Here is a 7,400-nt window from a genome sequence, read left to right as displayed (position 1 = left end):
CCCCACACATTGACAGTGGAAGCACACTGTTTCCACGCCCACACCCTGTTCCCAAGACCATCCTCAGCATCTCCCTCCTCCTCACTCGGCATCAGCTGAGCAGTAAATTGTGTCAGCCGGCTCTCTTCCTTCTCATGGCCACAACTCTTGCTTTTGTTTGGAGTGTTTCTGTTGGGTGGAGAGGCGGTGACCACCACTGAAACCTCCAGAGTGGTTTTCCTCCTTTTGGGTTTTCTCTCCATTTCCTCCTCTAACCTCCTGCCTGAGTCATTCTTCTAAAGCAACCATGGCCAGTTGCTTCTCTGCTTCAAATGCATCAAGAGCCCTTTCTTGTTATGGAGGCGGGGCGGGGGTAGGGGTGGCACGGAGAGAGAGATCCGGAGGTACACAAGTTGCTTGCATGCCTTTAAAGTCCTTCTTGATCTGAGCCCAGACTGCCTGTTTAAACTTCCTTTCCATCTACCCACCCCCCAACCCTCCCCTTCAAACCCACCATGGACCCTCAGGGCCCTATCACCATTCACCATCCCTCCAGTCCACTCTTGTCGTCCACATCAGGTCTTTATTCCTGATGTTCTTCTTGCCAGATCCACCCTTTCCTTCTCTCCACTCCTCACCTCTGTGTTTCTCAAGGCACAGCTTAGGAGTTCCTGTGCTATGACATCTTCCCAGAGCTACCCCCTCGTGGTTGCTGGTTCTTGACTCGGGTGTTCACGTAGGCTTCTGTTTACACTTATGTCTTGGAATGTGGCATTTTGCATGTATTTTAGTTAGTGTGTATGTGGGGTTTTTTTCCCCCTCACAAGATCCTTGAGTATAGTTCATGTATTTTTCGTCTCTGTTTTACTATAGTGCCTAGTAGGGAACAAATGCTTATTAAATTAGTAATTGTGGAACTGCATGGAACTGAACTGAAAAAAACATTAACTGATTTTAATTGAAGACCCTTTTGAACCACTAGAAATAAGCTTATCATTCCTTTAATCTATTGCTTTAGCAAACTCAATCTCTCAAGATCAATTCAAGCACAAAGGAAGAAATTAAAAACATAATCCTGCTATGCAGAAATAACCCTGTTTTGCATTTTAAAGCTAAAATGGTCCTACAACTAACTCTGGTCCCTAAAGCCCTGTATTAGACTTCCTAATTCCCACTGATGGAGACCCTCCTCCTTTCCCCTTCCTCCCTTCTCTCTAAACCTGATTTTCATGGTCATTCATTGCTTTCTTTCTTTTTTCATACTCACACGACCCAAGTTCACAACCCTAAATGCTATTGTCTAGATTTGCCCATTTCTGGACTTTACATAAATGTATTCATACATTACACACTCATTTTGCTCAGTACTATGTTTTGAAAGCTCATCATGTTGTTCTGTATAGCTATAGTTTACTCATTCTCATTGTTGTACTATATTTCATTTAACTCTCAATGGATATTTAAGTTGCTTCCAAATTCTACCTATTTAATGTTGCTATGAACATTTTTGCACACATCTCTTGGTGCATGGGTCCACACCTTTCTGCTGGGTACACACCTAGGGTATGTACTTAAGGTAGACTTACTGAATATTTGCAATAAAAGTACAGAGCAACTTCCATCAATAGGGTAACAGTCCTTAAAGGAGATAAATATATGTCATATAAGGTGATACATGCTGTCAAAGAGGACATGTGACCACACAAGATATCATGGAGACCCAAAGATGAACATCACATATTAGCCAGAATGTGAAACAGTGGTAATTCTTATCCAATGCTGGTGGGAGTAAAAATTGGTATATCATTTTGAAATTATTTTGACATTATCTAATAATGCTACAGATATGCATATTCCCATGACCCAGAAATTTTCTCTGCCTGATATATTGCTAGACTACATTTCCCAGCCTCTCTTGAAACTGGAGAGAGAAGGCACACAACTGAGTTCTGGCTTTAGGAGTACAAGTAAGTAGGAATACTTGCCATTTCCAGGACCAGTCCATAAAAACCTGACACATATTATGCTCTGTGCTCTCTCCTCCAAGCCAGTGACTGTGAATACCAAGTACTTGACAAATTTAATTGCACAAAAGCTTATAAAAAGAAGGAAGTTTTAAGCAGTGTGGTTGCACTCACTGCACTCAAGAAATGCGCATAACTAGCCCAGGCCATTTTGGCATTACTTTTGATTACTGGAATGTGATTATCTATCTACTACAACACTGTAGGATTGGACTACATGCATAGTAGTTCCAAAAGAAGTAGAGATCAGTCAATACATTTTTAGTGAAAAACTATGTGTCAGACTCTGAGCTTGGTGCTGAAGAAACAAAATTGAATATGACATAGGCCCTGCCATCAAGATGCTCAAATACTAGTGGAAAGGACAGAAAAGTGACCAAATGAATGCCCTAGAGTGGGGTGGGTGCTCTTGTAGAAGTGGAGGTGGGGGGCAGGGAACTAGCCTTCTTCCACCTTGTGGCCCAGCCACCTTCTCAGGGGAGATGGTAAGGACAAAAGTACACAAGGGTTTAGGATAAAGTTAGGGAGAGAAGAAAGGAATAGAGTAGAAGGAGAGACTTGTTAGAGCCATAAAGAAAAATTAATATTGGCCTAGGAAAAAAAGGGGAGAGGACGAAAGAGATGAGAAGGACCTTCCTGACAAAGAAAACAGTGCATAAAGATGCAGACCAAGAGAAAGGGTGGTGGGTGCATCACGCAATTTGCAAGGACAGCAGAAGCTCTTTTATAGACCTTGCTTAACCAACTGGTTGGTTTAGCTGTTATTCTCCATTTCCTGTAAAATATATGGAGTGATGCCCACGGTACCCAGATGCCCACAGCTAGTCAGCTTCCTCCTCATGTGTCTGCTCATGCTGTGCCCCCCAGTTGAGTTGTGTGCTACAGAGAATCTGTCTTGTCTGTACCTACATCTGTGCAATACAGTTGTACTTGATATTGTCATTAAATCATTTCATTAAATCCTAGGTAAAATTAGGAACTTCTGGAATGAAAAGAAAGAGAGTTGTTTTTTCTATGGAAACTAAATACTTGGGGAAAATTTGATAAAGTTATAAGAGAAACATCTGTAAAAGATACAGGAAGAAACATAAATATCCAAAGGATGATAAGCTTAAGTTGATTGATTTTCAAGTATCCTTAGGATCTTAGTCTACCTTAAAGGAATCAATACTAGAAATGGCCAACAATGCAGTAAGGATGTGTGGCTTGTGCAAGGAAGATAATACGTAATTTCAATAGTGGAACATGATCAAGGAAAAAGAGACTCTGAATTCCTGTCTGGGATGAGGTGAAGGGAGGACAACCTCAGGGCAGCTGCTCAGCGTCCCAGGACACAGCCCTAAAGAAGCTTCCTCTGCCCACATTCCCTCCAACGGCTTTCATTTCCTATGCCTGACATTTCCCCCCATCTTTCAGGTCAGGATTGTCTGTCTGCAGAGAACCCGGCCTTCAGCCATCATGAGAGCAGTGGCTTCCCACTGTCACTGTCAGGAGCACCATGAAAATGGTATAGGTTAATTTTCATAGCAGTCTTGCAGGGTAGGGGCTCAACCCCCCCAATTCGCTGGTGAGACAACTGAAACTCAGATGAGATGATCTTGACAGATCTCTCCAGCTGTAACTGCTCTTTGTAAATGATCTGTGTGTTCAAGATGCATTGCTCATTCCTAAAGAGTTCATTCCTAAAGACAGTTCCTTTTTGAACTGTCAACCTATTACAATTAAGTGATTAATAAATAATCATTATTATTACAAAAAATTGCTGACATTTCTTGAGAATTTATTAGGTGAATGCGAAAACCTGCATTATTTCACTTCATCCCACAATAATCCTTCCGTGGAAGGTATTATCATGACCCCATTTTATAGACCAGAAAGCTAAGGCTTAGAGAGTTAATAATCCAGGTTGGTGTGTCTCAGATACTGGCTCCCCAGCCTCAGGTAAAATGCTGCCTCCCTGACTCCTCCCAATGTATGTTTGCAGATGCCTCTCTTGAGTCATACTGTGATCATTCTTTCCTTTGTTTCTCAAGTTTACAAAACTCACTCAGTATTGGAGAGTCCTGGCGGGTTATAATTAGTCACAACAGCTTGTCAATTGGGCCAAAAGTGGCTTGTCATCATTTCCCCTCACCTCCAGCACCAAGGACCTTACCATCTGCCACCCAGCAAGGATGAGATTGCTCTCTCGCTTGAGGGAATGAATCGATGGAAGTTTTCACTTCAAAGAAACTGGGCTCAGAGAAGATTCAGGCCACCTTGTGGCCTTGACAAGCCTGGTTGCACAGCATCTATCTGCCAGCATCTGGGGCTTCATTTACCTGGAAGCAGGCAATGAAACGGCATCTCCAAGACCCCAGTGCACTCAGTGAGGGTGTACCCTCCAGTCTTGAGGGTAGAGCCCATTATCCATCCAGGCTAGGAGTCACATCAGCAAAGTCGGGGCAGATGCTCCGTCAGCCAGAATGATTGTGCCAGGGAGACTCAGAGCAGTGAAAATACAACCTCTTGTCCCCAGGACTCAAATCTGTTACTGGTAGGAAAGGGTTTAAGGCTGGAGAGGTAAGAGGGGCACTTGGATGGTTCAGTCAGTTAGGCTTCTGAATTCATTTCAGGTCACGATCTCATGGTCTGTGAGTTCTAGCCCCGTGTCAGGTTCTGTGCTGACAGCTCAGAGCCTGGAGCCTGCTTTGGATTCCATGTCTCCCTCTCTCTCTGTTCCTGCCTGCTCACACTCCATCTCTCTCTCTCTCTCTCTCTCTCTCTCTCTCTCTCAAAAATAAAAATTAAAAAAATATTTTTAAACGCTGTAGAGGTAAGAATCATGACATCAAGTCTGGGGCCATTAGCCTGGAAGGGACCTTTGTCATCATCAAATCCAACCATGTTGTTTTGCAGATGGCAAAGTTCTCGCTTCCTGTTACCTGCTGAACCCATAGCTAATCTTTAGATCTCAGATCAGATGTTGTCAGCCTTCTTCAGAAAACCTTCCCTAACTCTCTCTAAATTAGATAGGATCTCCTGATGCACACAACCATAGTCCCTGCACTCTCCCTAACATGGCTTATCTTTTTGTCTACATACCAACCTCTTTGTTAGACTTGGAGTTAGTCCTGCTCACAGGATATAGCCCTGGCCCTTGTAATAGCACCAGCAAATACTTGTCCAATGATTGGGAAGCAACCCACTGATTTTGTCCAGGGGAGCTGGGACTTCAGACTCAGTAAGTGAGGTTGAGTCACAGCCTCCTCTTTTATTCAAAATCAGGGCTTCTACCTCCCTCCTGCACACAACTGAAGTCCTCACAAAACCTCTACCTGCCCAAAGATCCCAAGGTGTCCCGTGCGGCCTCTCCTGGGTTGACAGTCTCTTCCCTAGGTCTCTCTCCTTCTCCTCTCCATTCTTGGAATGCCCTCAGTCCATATTGCACAGTCTCATGGAGTCTCAAAAATGAATCCTCAGAGGGTCTCAGTAAGTGATAACAAATGTTTCCACAATAACAGAAAAGTTGTAGAGATACAGTATGATGCTTTAATTAATCTCTAACTATGCTCTGTTCTTCAGTTTATTGCCCTTTGTGACCTTGACAATTTGAACTTATTTTGTAGAATGTCCCCCAGTTCAAGTTTACCTGATGCTTCTTCCTAATTGTTTTTAGAATCAACCTTCTTTGTCAGAAATACCACAGATGTGGTGTTTATCTTTCTTTGTAGACCATTTCAGGAGACACAGAATGTTGGCGATCATGTAATCATATGTACACTTCTGGTATATGTTTTCAGAATGCTTCACCCAGGATGGAGTGGTAGTTTTCACCCCACAGGGCAGCCTCAGCACAATGTTGTGACTGCCCAGAACCACACAATAAGAAGGACTGCCAATACTCTGTGGAAAAGAGGGCCATGATCGGCCAGTATTGTCTGCCTCAAATACAGGTCACCAGAGAGGTGGAGCCGACATCATAAATGTGCTTTCCCTACTCTAACTCATTCAGCCTTTTTAAATATAAATTATCTTAATGTTTATTTATTTTTGAGAGAGAGAGAGACAGATTGCGAGCTGGGGAAGGGCAGAGAGAGGGGGAGACACAGATTCCTAAGCAGGCTCCAGACTCTGAGCTGTCAGCGCAGAGCCTGACGCAGGGCTCAAACTCACAGATCACGCGAAATCATGACCTGAGCTGAAGTCGAACACTTGACCAACTGAACTACCGAGGCACCCCTCATTCAGTCTTGATAGAAAACCTGAGAGGTAGGCAGGCCAGGAATCCATATCTACACTTCACAGGTTTTATTTGAGAAAGCCACAGGCAGAGATCCAGACTGGGTTGATTGAAGGTGGGTAGAAAGCAGTGACATATTTATGCACCTAACAAAGAGGGCGCCCTTGGATGGGGGTGAGGAATGTTTTTGAATTTCACTTCACACTCACCAAAACCTTTTTTCAAGGGGTGAATCTCATCAACAAGGATAAATGACCTTCCATATCCCCGCTGTGAATAAGCTTTTAAGGAAACGTATGATTTTAATTAAAATGAGAAATTTTGGGTGAGTTGCTAAGAAACAAGACCCTATCTGTGGCCATAGGAGCTCATGCCAATAACTTCTGGTTATAGATGGGTTTCCTTGGAAACAATTCACAGGCATTCTCAAGTATTAATGCTGAGCAAGAATAAAGTCATCTAACAGATGTAGATGAAGGCAGTAAAAAAGAATTGCTAATTGAGCAAACTGGCCAACAGAAAAGGTAAAATATGCCAGTAAAAATGATACTCAAATGCAATAACCTTCTCTCAATCTGTTCCCTGTTATGTTTCATTCTGGTTTTTTTTTTCCTTTATAAGTTTATAGGGAAATAATTCAAATAGTAAGGAAGGGACTAAAGTGAGAGTAGAACTATCCTTTTCATCCTCCACTCCAGGGTTCTTCCTAGAAGTAGCCACTATTAACTGCTTCTCAGGTGTCCTGTGAGATATTTTCTTCTCAGGCACAAACATGGGTATGTATAGTTTTATTTCATACAAATGAAAATTGTATATCCCCTTCACAGACACTTGCAATTCTTTTTCTCTCACAAGATGTCTTAAAAGGCTTTCCATGTCAGGATATAGAGACCTGCCTCATTCTCCTTGACACCCTCCCTCCAGCCCGGACAACACTGAAGAGAATGCTCACAACCATTGTCTAATATTGGCTCATAGTGTTTCCATTGTTTGGCTATCGCAAACAATGCCGTTACGAATGCCCTGCGTCTATCTCCGCAGCATTAGGGTAAATTCCTAAAAATAAAATAGTTAAGTCAAATTTCATACATGTAATTTCTCACTTTTGCCAAAATCAGCCTCCAAATACATAACACCAATTTATTCTACCACCGACAACATAGAAGGCTTCCTAT

This window comes from Herpailurus yagouaroundi, unplaced genomic scaffold (genome assembly GCF_014898765.1).
Source record: "Herpailurus yagouaroundi ecotype Mexico unplaced genomic scaffold, PumYag 180, whole genome shotgun sequence".
Taxonomy (NCBI): domain Eukaryota; kingdom Metazoa; phylum Chordata; class Mammalia; order Carnivora; family Felidae; genus Herpailurus; species Herpailurus yagouaroundi.
This window is presented reverse-complemented; position numbering follows the sequence as displayed.